This window comes from Adiantum capillus-veneris, chromosome 19 (genome assembly GCF_014529385.1).
Source record: "Adiantum capillus-veneris isolate H3 chromosome 19, ASM1452938v2, whole genome shotgun sequence".
Taxonomy (NCBI): domain Eukaryota; kingdom Viridiplantae; phylum Streptophyta; class Polypodiopsida; order Polypodiales; family Pteridaceae; genus Adiantum; species Adiantum capillus-veneris.
In genome coordinates this window covers 153743669-153756570 of record NC_140949.1, presented here as the reverse complement: position 1 = coordinate 153756570, position 12902 = coordinate 153743669, and positions in this window count along the sequence as shown.

The window sequence follows — 12902 nt, the reverse complement described above, 5'->3', positions numbered from 1 at the left end:
TATTTTTATGTTGGAGACAAGGTCCTTAAATCTCATGTGAGAGCTCTATATAGGGTGTACATTAAAAAAAAAAAAGTGGTCTCCGTGCAAAGGAGACTCTGGCAAAAATTTTGTAGATCATATACTTGTGACTATCTAACTCTAATTGCATATGTTTTTGGATTGTACATGCTTGTCATTTGTTTTCTCTTTGCAGAGACCAATGTGCACATTGAAGATCTTCATGACAATGAAGAAGATAGTGAGCAAGAAGGGGATGATGAGAATAAGAATTTGCAAGAAAATTTTGCTTGGCTTGATGATGTTCTAAGTCAGTTTTATGTCAAGAAGAGGATACTGCCTCCTCCTGTTCCACGTTGTCGACTCATGGTGCATGAGGCAATTATGTTTGCTAGAGATGATGTAGAATGGCTCATTTCCTCATTCCATTGTGCTGGGTATTTAGAAACTATGGGGCATTTTCTTGTGTCGGTTGGGGATTCTAGAGGAGATACCATTCCCGTAATCGCAACGGATTTGGAGGAAATGGGACCAGTTTTGTGGGAAAGAAATGCTGAGTTTGAGAGAGCACTTGGTAAAGAGTGGCAGGAGCTCAAAGGAAAAAATTTATGGTATGGGATGGAAACCATAGGTGGAAGAGAATCAAAGATAGTGAGATATATCACCCTTTTCTCTTTTTATTGTGAAGCTTTGTTTTTATAGTTGATGATTATATTTTTCCTGTGAAAGAGTACTCGGACAATGCTCAATACAATGTTAGTGTTCATTGCCAATTCCTTGAGTTGTCCAGAGAAAAAGAAGCGGAGTTGCTTCTTGCACATGACACTTCCAATGTGTAAGTTTGTTCGTCGTATATTGACTCTCATGTTTTTACAAACGATGCTTGTGTTCAACTCTTTGTTTTTTGTTTTTTTACAGCATTTCTAGGGCACATGTCATACCAAACATCACTCATGAAGCTTATATGTTTCAAATATTTTCACGAAAAATAAAGAGTCAATCCTTCAAAAATTGACACCCGATATGAGAGAATGGGCTAGGGTGGAGATGACTTTGGAGGCAAGGTATTACCATGGTGTTGCACCATGGTACAACACTCATGTGAATTGATATATATCTCAATTTGTGTGGAAGGTGATACCTACACTACATGTTTTAAGATCAATGTAAGATTTTATTATGGTTTCAAAAAGGTGTTTTGTTCTAGGATGAGTTCACTACATTTATGTCCAAAGAAAGAGCAGAGCTAGATGCACTTGGACTAAATTATGTTGAGAAGTAAAAGAGACTAGACAAGGCCACAAAGGTAGAAGAGGAACGGTTGGAAGATAGGGGATAAAAGTACCTATCAATCACTAATCCTCTTAATGGTGATGAGTTCTTCAAGTTTCTATTTAGCATTAAATGGGATGAACCTGGCATGCTTGAGATCATAGAGATAAGCTCTATTGTTTGACAACCTCAAAAATCACTCTTAGAGGTAATGAAGCTATTAGTTTCTCATTTGATAATTATGTTCGTGCTATTTTATTTTTCTATATAATCAATTGATATGTTTTTCTTATTTATTGTAGAAAGAAGATAATTTTGTACCTCATGAGTCTCACTAAGTCTAAGGATCCACAACATCTTCATTTTGGTGACTACAATCTTTTTAGAAGTCACATGAAAAAGAAAACTTATTGGGCTCACTTGCATTGGGGAGGCTACACTTATGATTGAAAGGATGCAAGTAGAAGGTCCACAACTTCCAAATTATTTAGACCTATATTACAAAATGAGCATGAAGAATCGTACTTTGCAGGTAGACATTTGACCATTTTTTTTAATAGAATATAGACATGTTTTAATTTACACAAGATTAACTTGAGTGTGTTTATTGATTGTTGCTATGTGTGTTTTCACTTGCACTCTATGCAAAATATGAGCATTTAATTTTTTGGCCATGGTTTTGTGAATGTAGCCGGTCCCCCCTCCCAGAGACATTTGTATAATAGATTCTCCCATTAAGAGAGACTTGGTACAATACAATCTTTGTGTTCCTTGTGACCTAGGTGATACAATGAAGATGGAAAGCTTCATGCATCACGAGAATAACATAAAATTTGCAAAAAGAATTAACTATCCCAAGCCTCAGTCCCAAGGCCTAAAACACCTTTGAAGGTGGAGAGAGCTAGTGGGGAATGAGGGTAGGGAAGAGGAAGAAAAAACATTCCATAGGAGAAAGAAGTAGTTCATCACTTATCATAACTTTTCCTTTTGGCATACATAATAGCATATAGTAATGAAGATGGAGAAGATGAAAAGCTTAAGCATTGAAGCATCGCTCTTGGTTGGATTTGCATTCCATAGCCAAGAGTGATGGTGTAGGCTCTCAACTTCTCTACTAGCTTGGAGAAGGGGATGGAGCTCTTGCACTTTGCGCTGACTTTTGTGACACCTCAAACCCCTCAACCTTGGGCCTAGTTCTCACCACCACAACCTCGGCCCTTGAGTCCCTCAAGCACCTCAAGTAAAACCCTAGCATCTCAAGCAAGACAAGCACCTCAAGCATCTCAATCATCAAGCATCTCAGTCATCAGGCATGACAAGCACCTCAGCTTGGGCCGGGTTCTCTCCTCAAGCATAACCCTAGCTTACCTAAGGTCAAATGACTTTTAACACTAACCTTTGGAGGTCTTCAATGAAGCTAACCCTAAGGTCTTTTATGCTCCATTGGGTAACCTTGCTCTTTGACATACCATCTCTCATTTGGACCCCTTTACCATTGGCCCCATGGTAAGATAGGTCTATAAGCACATGTCTATATTCTAACCCTTGTTCCTATTTATTCTCCCACATTAAATGATCAGTTTAATATGAGAAAATCATTTGGGTTGGTTATTTTTTAGACTTTATGACATTACCTCTCTTTTGATGCCTCTATGCCCCGCATAGGGAGGAGCATGGGATTCATACATGACTTTCTCACATGAAGGGAGTGGGTAACACATAGCCTATTGCCATGGAGAAGATAACCATCCTGCAAGGTGCATGGTTCCTCTTTCTTCCCCAAAGCAAGGGCTGAAATTAGGTCTCTAAAGTCATGGTCCATATCATACTCATCTATCATAGAAGATAGATCATAGTGAGTTGCTATAGACATCACATTAACTTTTGGTTGTCGTGAAAGTGCATCGGCCACTTGATTGTGCTTACCAGCAATGTGAGCTATATGGAAATTAAATTGTGAAAGAAAATTTTCCCACCTCATTTGATTGTCTAAAAGCTTGGTTTGCGTCATGTAGTACTTGTGAGACTTTGGTGGTCAGTTCGTAGAATAAATGGAGTCCCCAACAGATAGTGCTTCCATGTCTCTAGGGCATGTAGAACATCTAAAAGTCCTTTCTCATACTAATGCCCAAGACTCGTTCATTCGTATTGAGCCTTTGGCTCTTATATGCTATGGCATGCCCTTCTTGAAGCAAGACTGCTCCAAGGCAATCACCACAAGCATCACATTGGACCTCAAATGGCTTTGAGAGATCCGGAAGCATGAGGAGTGGTTGGGAGGTATTTCATGTTGGTAGTCATGCGGTTGAACCATGGTGCCCCTACGATAGCATCCTCATGTTGGAGAGGAGAAATAAAAAAGTCTTCTTTGTCAACATAGCTTTGGACATGAAGCATCAACTTCCCAATCAACGGAGTAGCGGAGGCTTGTTGTCCCTTGAAAGCGGCGTCAAGACTGTTACAGCATCTTCCATCTCAAAAGCTTAAATACCCAACTTGGTGGCGAACTCCATTGATATGAAGTTGTGAGTAGATTCAGGGTCAAACAAGATGAAGGCATCATGCTCCCTTACTTTTCCCCAAGCATAGGAGAGAGGTGATCCTTTGCAATGAGCATCCTCTTTTGGAGCTTTGATGGTGGAAGCTCTAGGAGTCTCATTGCAGGCATTTCTCTTGGGACAAGAACGATATCCGTGTCCTTGCTCCCTACACTAAAAACATCTATGGTCCTTCAAAAAACTTCCAGCTCTTCAGAAGAGAGTTTGTTTTTACCTTTCTAAACTCCCTTCTCCTTGGACCAATAATTGTTGTTGTTGTTGTTGGAATTGCCTTGCAAAGAATTTTGGGCATTGGTTAACCCCTTTGCATCATTTTTGTCTTTGTTTTCCATGGGCTTGACATTGCGTCTAGCCCCTTGTTGGAAATTGATGTACGAAGCAACCATGGTGTGGTGGATTACTTCGGTGATTGAACCAGGCCGTTGAGAGTTGACGTACTCAGCCATCTCTTCAGGTAATCCCACACTAAATTATTGCTTTTGATTGGTGAAGTCTATCTTTTGAAAGACAATAGCCTTGAGATGTAAATCCCAAAACTTGTCCACATATTTGTGAATAGACTCATGAGAGAGAAGCTTCAAACTGCACCATTCGGTAAGCACTTTGTCATTTGCATCACTTGTATGGAATTTCTTCATGATGAAAACTCGTAGAGTTTTCACAGAGTCTAGCCCACCATTGACAAGACAATTTCTGGAAGTGCATAGCTACATGGTGTAGCTTGGAGAACTCTGTGAAGCCCTCGTCCCTGCCGCATCAAATTGCTGGATGACGGCCAATACTTTGTCGGCGGCACCAAAGGTTCCATCATAGGTAGGAAAATAAATATTCTTTCCTCAAACTTTGAACTTCTTGAGTTTTTGTGACCTTCGCCATGTAGGGTATGATTTGCGATGTCCTCTCCTCTTGTATTCTCTAGGAGAATAGCCATAGCTTTCGTCGAAAGAGGAGGAAGGTGAAGAAGGAGGAGAAGAGGGTGATCTCTTTCTTTCCCTTTTCTTCCTTTGTTTCCTCTCTTCCCTTTTGGAGTAACGAGGAGAAGGACTATGTGTTGTTCATTTCCTCTTGGGAGGAGTTGGAGATCGTCTAAACCGCCGTCTTTTTGGAGCCACATCTTCAGAGGAACTTAAAGTTTCATTAATTGCTTGCTCTTTGGATTCCTCCTCTTGTATGGGAAAGAGAATTCTTTTGGGGGTCTCTTCAAGAGGCCTCCTAAGCTCTCTCCTCTTGGAGAGGAAGGGTAATGCCATAAGCGCGAAGTTGTTAACTTCGGCTTGCAAAGCAGGGTTTCCCATAGCTTGCTGCAACCTAGTAACAAGATAATTGACAAACATGGGGACATCATTATTAGCACTTTCATGTGCAAAATCAAAGTAATCAATGGGTCATTCTACTCTCTTGGTTATTGTCAGCCATGTTATCAAAATTTGTATACTAACTTAGTGTATGCTTTGGCAATTCAAAACCTTAGTTGCTCCTCCTCTTAGCCTTTGAAAATTGGCACTTAATTATCTACACCCACGGCTCGAATTGGTCTGAGTTAGAGAGAGTAATTGAGTGGGTCTAATATTGTAGAATTGCCGAGGGCTAGCTCCTTTCGGACTACTTATGGCTCAATAATGGTAAAGCCGTAGGAAAGTTTAATATTGTAGAATTGCTGAGGGCTAGCTCCTTTCGGACTACTTATGGCTCAATAATGGATTCTAAAAAGACTCCATTATTAAGACCAAAGCTCTCGAGGTGTGCACCATATCCCACATAGTGCGGTCAACAAAATGGATATAGATCCCAATCCCACTTACACAAATATACTTAACAAAATCAACCATTGATTGGTTACTTAACGACCTCTCTTCTTAAGCAAGAATAGAGAAATCAAATGCTCTAATATGAATGTAATGGAAATGGCCTATGAACTTCTAGAGTAGTGGAAATTTGAGAAAGCACTTTTGTGAGATTACTTTGTGAGCATAGAGGGTGAACTTAATTGATGGTAGCAACATAAACATTGTATTTAGTTAACTTGGCATGAAAAATACTTTTGCAAGAGAGAAAGTGTAGAGAACATGAAAACAATTGATCGAGGACAGGATTTATGTGGAGCCGGTCCCCCCTGCAATAGGTATTTGTATTATAGATTCTCCCATCAAGAGAGACTTGGTACAATACAATCTTTGTGTTCCTTATGATCTAGGTGATGCAATGAAGATGGAAACTTCATGCATCACGAGAATAACATAAACTTTGCAAAAAGCATTAACTACCCCAAGTATCAGTCCCAAGGCCTCAAACACCTTTGAAGGTGGAGAGAGCTAGCGGGGAATGAGGGTGGGGAAGAGGAAGAAGAAACGTTCCATAGGAGAAATAAGTAGTTCCTCAGTTATCCTCACTCTTCTTGCTAGCATACATAATAGCATAGTAATGCAGATGGAGAAGATAGAAAGCTTAAGCATTGAAGCATGGCTCTTGGTTGGAATTGCATTCTATAGCCAAGAGTGTTGGTGTAGGCTCTCAACTTCTCTACTAGCTTGGAAAAGGAGATGGAGCTCTTGCAATTTGCACTTCACACAATGAGTGTGTGTGAGTGTGTGTGGGAGAATATACCCCCTGGGCAAGCTAGCCCACTTCTTGCTTTGGTCGACACCCCCCCCCCCCCCCCCCCCCCCTTATAGCTCAAGCTTGAAGCTCATTGGACCCCTGCAAGACTAGCCAATCACATGCATGATGCATTAGAAGAAACAAGGGTAGTCTTGGGACAAGTGTCCCCCTTTCTCCTTTGAGAGAGAGGACTTGATAAATGCAAAACAATTAATTAAATATAATTTATTATCATTGGACCCCTTGGGAGGCCAACCAATAGGCTTGGGACACTCCTTGAGGGTAACCTAGCTAGGGGCTTGACATGTATCCTACTTGCCTCTTGAGCAAGGGGTGCCCTTTGGAAGAGAAGTGGTCAAGAAACCATCCCCCCTATGTGCATGGCTCGCCCCCCGTTGTAGGGATTTCTATTGACTTCTCTGACACCTGAAGCCCCTCAACCTTGGGCCCAATTCTCATCACCACAAGCTCGGCACGTAAGCCCCTCAAGCCCCTTAAGCTTGGGCTGGGTTCCCACCTCAAGTAAAACCCTAGCAACTCAGGCAAGACAAGCACCTCAAGCATCTTAATCATCAAGATCTTCAAGCATCTCAGTCATCAGGCACGACAAGCACCTCAACTTGGGCTGGGTTCTCATCTCAAGCACAACCCTAGCTTACCTAAGGTCTAAGGACTTTTAATACTAACCTTTGGAGGTGTTCAATGAAGCTAACCCTAAGGTATTTTAAGCTCCATTGCGTAACCTTGCGCTTTGACAGACTATCTCTCATTTGGACCCCTTTACTATTGGCCCCATGGTGAGATAGATCAGTAAGCACATGTCTATATTCTAACCTTTGTTCCCGTTTATGAACCGTTTATTCTCCCACATTAAATGATCAGTTTAATATGATAAAATCATTTGGGTGGATTATTTATTACATTTTATGACATTACCTCTCTCTTGATGCCTCTATGCCCTGCATAGGGAGGAGCATGGAATTCATACATGACCACATAGCCTATTGCCATGGAGAAGATAACCATCCTGCAAGGTGAATGGTTCCTCTTTCTTCCCCAAAGCAAGGGCTGACATTATGTCTCAAAGTCATGGTGCATAGCATACTCATCTATCATACAAGATAGATCATCGTGAGTTTCTATAGACACTGCATTATCTTTTGGTTGTCGTAAAAGTGCATCCACCACTTGCTTTTTCTTATTAGCAATGTGAGAAATATGGAAATAATAATGCGAAAGAAAATTTTCTCACCTCTTTTGTTTGTCTGAAAGCTTGGTTTGTGTCATGAAGTACTTGAGACTTCGGTGGTCGGTTCGTAGAATAGTCTCCAATAAATAGTGCTTCCATGTCTCTAGGACATGTAGAACAGCTAAAAGCCCTTTCTCATAAATGCCCAAGACTCGTTCATTCGTATTGAGCCTTTGGCTCTCATATGCTATGGCATGCTCTTCTTGAAGCAAAACTGCTCCAAGGCAATCACCATACAAGCATCACATTGGACCTCAAATGGCTTTGAGAGATCTGGAAGCATGAGGACTGGTTGGGAGGTAAGCTTATTTTTGAGCTTGTCAAAAGCATTTTTCTCTTGAATAGTCCATGAATACTTAAAATTCTTCTTTGTTAAGTCATTTAATGGTCCTGCTATTTGAGCAATTTTTTTTTATGAAGAGTCTATAGTATTTCTTAGCTCATGTAGATTCCTTGGATTAGGCCATGCTTTTATTACCTCTAACTTCGATGGATCCATAAAGATACCATCTTGAGAGATAATATGACCTAAGTATTGAATCTCTTGAAGGAAAAATTTTCATTTCTTTTGGTCAAGAAAAAGCTTGTTCTCCTCAATGCTTGAAAAATCACTTGGATATGTTGCTTGTGTTCCTCCAAGGACTTTTGGAGTAGATAATGATATCATCAAAAGAACACTCCAATGAATTTACGGTAGGGTCTAAAAATATTCTCCATTAGACGATTGAACATGGTTGGTGCATTCCTCAAGCCAAAAGGCATGACTAGATATTCATAAAAACCAAAAGTTTTGCGAAACGCAGTCTTTAAGATATCTTCATCCACTATCCTTATTTAATGATAGTCACTTTTAAGATCAATCCTACTGCAGTAGGTAGAGGCTTGTAGATTATCAAATAGATCTTCTCTCGGAGGCACAAGAAATCTCTTTTTGATAGTGATATGGTTTAGTGCTCGTCGATAGTTCACACACATACGATATGTACCATCTTTCTTTTGCACTAAAAGGATTGGAGAACAAAAGGGAGAGGAGCTAGGCCTCACCATCCCTTTGTCTACCAATTCTTGTACTTGCCTCATAATCTCCTCTTGTTGAGCTTGGGAAACTCAATAAGGAGGCTTGTTAGGCAGTGATCTTCCTAGTAAGAGCTAAATTGGATGGTCATCATCCCCTTGTTTTGGAGGTAAGTCCATAGGGATATCATCAATGAACACATCTTGGAATCTGTTTAAAAAACTAGATAAGTCTAGTTCTTCTTGATTCCTACCATTTACACTTGATGAAACATTAGGACTTTTTAGGGACTCTTCGACAAAAATCATGTATGCAAAAAATGAGCTCTTCAAAAGCAAGAGGATTTACAAGTGGTATAGTACGACCAGACTCACTGGCATCTATACACATGTTCTTTTCCTTGTAGGTGAAGTAAATTCTCGTTTCAGGGAATTTCATGTTGGCAGTCATGCGGTTGAACCATGGTGCCCCTAGGATAGCATCCTCATGTTGGAGAGGAGAGATGAAAAAGTCTTCTTTGTCGATATAGCTTTGGACATGAAGCCTCAACTTCCCAATCAAGGGAGTAGCGGAGGCTTGTTCCTTGAAGCAGTGTCGGCCGTTACAGCATCTCCCATCTCAGAAGCTTGAATGCCCAACTTGGTGGCCAACTCCATTGATATGAAGTTGTGACTAGAGCCAGGGTCAAACAAGATGAAGGAATTATGCTCCCTTACCTTTCCCCAAGCATAGGGGAGAGGTAATCCTTTGCAATGAGCATCCTCTTTTGGAGCTTTGACGGTGGAATCTCTAGGAGTATCATTGCGGGCATTTCTCTTGGGAAAATAACAATAGTCGTGTCCTTGCTCCCCACACTTCAAACATTTATGGTCCTTACGAAAAACTTCCAGCTCTTTAGGAGAGAGTTTGTTTTTACCTTTCTAAACTCCCTTCTCCTTGGACCGATTGTTGTTGTTGTTGTTGTTGGAATTGCCTTGCGAAGAATTTTGGACATTGGTTTTTCCCTTTGCATCATTTTTGTCTTTGTTTTCCATGGGCTTGACATTGCGTCTAGCCCCTTGCTGGAAATTGATGCGCAAAGCAACCATGGTGTGGTGGATTACTTCGTTGATAGAACTAGGCTGTTGAGAGTTGATGTACTCGGCCATCTCTTTAGGTAATCCCGCACAAAATTGTTGCTTTTGCTCGGCGAAGTCTATCTTTTGAAAGACAATAGCCTTGAGATGTAAATCCCAAAACTTCTCCTGGTATATTTTGAATAGACTCATGGGAGAGAAGCTTCAAACTACACCATTTGGTAAGCACTTTGTCCTTTGCATCACTCGCAAGGAATTTCTTCATGATGGAAACTTGTAGAGTTTTCCATGTCTTTGGGGCTTCGCCGTTTCCACGAAGGCTAGCCTACCATTGACGAGAAAATTTTTGGAAGTGCATAGCTACATGGCGTACCGTGGAGGACTCTGTGAAGCCCTCATCTCCAAAGGCCGCATTAAATTGTTAAATGAAGGCCAACACTTTGTCAGTGGCACCAAAGGTCCCATCATTGGTAAGAAAAGAAATATTCTTTCCTCCCTCTTTGAACTTCTTGAGTTTTTGTGACCTCCATGCAGGGTATGATTTGAGATTTCCTCCCCTCTTGTATTCTCTAAGAGAATAGCCATACCTTTCGTCCGAAGAGAGGGTGAAGAGGTTGACCTCTTTCTTGCCCTTTTCTTCCTTTGTTTCCTCTCTTCCCTTTCTAAGTAACGAGGAGAAGGACTGTGTGTTGACCATTTCCTCTTGGGAGGAGTTGGCGATCATCTAGACTGCCGTCTTCATGGAGCCACATCTTCAAAGGAACTTAAAGTTTCATTACTTTATTGCTCTTTGGATTCCTCCTCTTGTATGGGAGAGAGTCTTATTTTGGGGGTCTCTTCAAGAGGCCTCCTAAGCTCTCTCCTCTTGGAGAGGAAGGGTAATCCCTTAAGCGCGATGTTGTTAACTTTGGCTTGCAAAGCAGAGTTGCCCATAGCTTGCAGCAACCTAGTAACAAGATGATTGACAAACATGGGGGCATCATTATTTGCACCTTCATGTGCAAAATCAAAGTTATCAATGTTCATTCTACTCTCTTGGTTATTGTCAGCCATGTTAACAAAAATTTGTATACTAAGTTAGTGTATGCTTTGGCAATTCAAAACCTTAGTTGCTACTCCTCTTAGCCTTTGAAAATGGGCACTTAAGTATCTACACCCACGGCTCGAATTGGTTAGGTATAGAGAGTACTTGAGTGGGTCTAATATTGCAGAATTGTCGAGGGCTAGTCCTTTCGGACTACTTATGGCTTAATAATGGTAAAGTCGTAGGCAAGTCTAAAAAGATTCCATTATTAAGAGCAAATCTCTCGAGGTGTGCACCATATCCCACATAGTGGGCTCAACAAAACGGATAATAGATCCCAGTCCCACTTACCCTAATATAATTAACAAATTCAACCATTAATAGGCTACTTAACGGCCAGGTCCTCTCGTCTTAAGCAAGAATAGAGAAACCAAATGCTCTGATACCAATGTGATGGAAATGGCCGATGAACTTTGAGAGTAGCGAAAATTTGAGAAAGCACTTTTGTGAGATTACTTTGTGAGCAAAGAGGGTGAACTTAATTGATGGTAGCAACATAAACATAGTATTTAGTTAACTTGGCATGAACAATACTTTTGCAAGAGAGAGCGTGTAGAGAACATGACAACAATTGATTGAGGACCAAATTTATGTGGAGCCGGTCCACCTTCCATGTATTATAGATTCTCCCATCAAGAGAGACTTGGTACAATACAATATTTGTGTTCCTTATGACCTAGGTGATGCAATGAATATGGAAAGCTTCATGCATCACGAGAATAACATAAAGTTTGAAAAAATCATTAACTATCCCAAGCCTCAGTCCCAAGGCCTCAAACACCTTTGAAGGTGGAGAGAGCTAGCGAGGAATGAGGGTAGGGAAGAGGAAGAAGAAACGTTCCATAAGAGAAAGAAGTAGTTCCTCACTTATCCTCACTCTTCTTGCTAGCATACATAATAGCATAGTATTGAAGATGAAGAAGATGGAAAGCTTAAGCATTGAAGCATGGTTCTTGGTTGAATTTGTATTCCATAGCCAAGAGTGTTGGTGTAGGCTCTCAACTTCTCTACTAGCTTGGAGAAGGAGATGGAGCTCTTGCACTTTGCACTTCACACAATGAGAGTGTGTGTGAGTGTGTGTGGGAGAATATACCCCATGGGCAAGCTAGCCCCCTTCTTGCTTTGGTGGACCCCCCCTTGTAGCTCAAGCTTGAAGCTCATTGGACCCCTGCAAGATTGGCCAATCACATGCAGGATGCATTACAAGCAATAAGGGTAGTCTTGGGAGAAGTGTCCCCCTTTCCCCTTTGAGATAGAGGACTTGATAAATGCAAAAACAATTAATTAAGTCTACTTAATTATCATTGGACCCCAACCAATAGGCTTTAAATACTCCTTGAGGGTAATCTAGCTAGGGGCTTGACATGTATCCTACTTGCCTCTTGAGCAAGGGGTGCCCTTTGGGAGAGAGAGTGGTCGAGGGGCTTGTCGGGATATATGTTGACTTCTCTAACACCTCAAGCCCCTCGACCTTGGGCCCCGTTCTCACCACCACAAGGTCAGCCCTTAAGCCCCTCAAGCTTGGGCTGGGTTCCCACCTTAAGTAAAACCTTGGCATCTCAAGCAAGACAAGCACCTCAAGCATCTCAATCATCAAGCACTTCAAGTATCTCAATCATCAAGCATGACAAGCACCTCAGCTTGGGCCGAGTTCTCACCTCAAGCACAACCCTAGCTTACCTAAGGGTAAAGGACTTTTAATACTAACCTTTGGAGGTCTTCAATGAAGCTAGCCCTAGGGTCTTTTAAGCTCCATTGAGTAACCTTGCTCTTTGAAAGACCATCTCTCATTTGGACCCCTTTACCATTGGCCCCATGGTGAGATAGATCTGTAAGCACATGTCTATATTCTAACCCTTGTTCTCGTTTATTCTCCCACATGAAATGATCAGTTTAATATGAGAAAATCATTTGGGTTGATTAGATATTAGATTTTATGACATGATAATAAGCATCTTGAGGTCAACGTCTCCATAGAAAAAGGCACCATATTTAGTCCGCTCATCGATAATCCAAACACGCAGTTGAAAAACTACTCTTACATGATGCT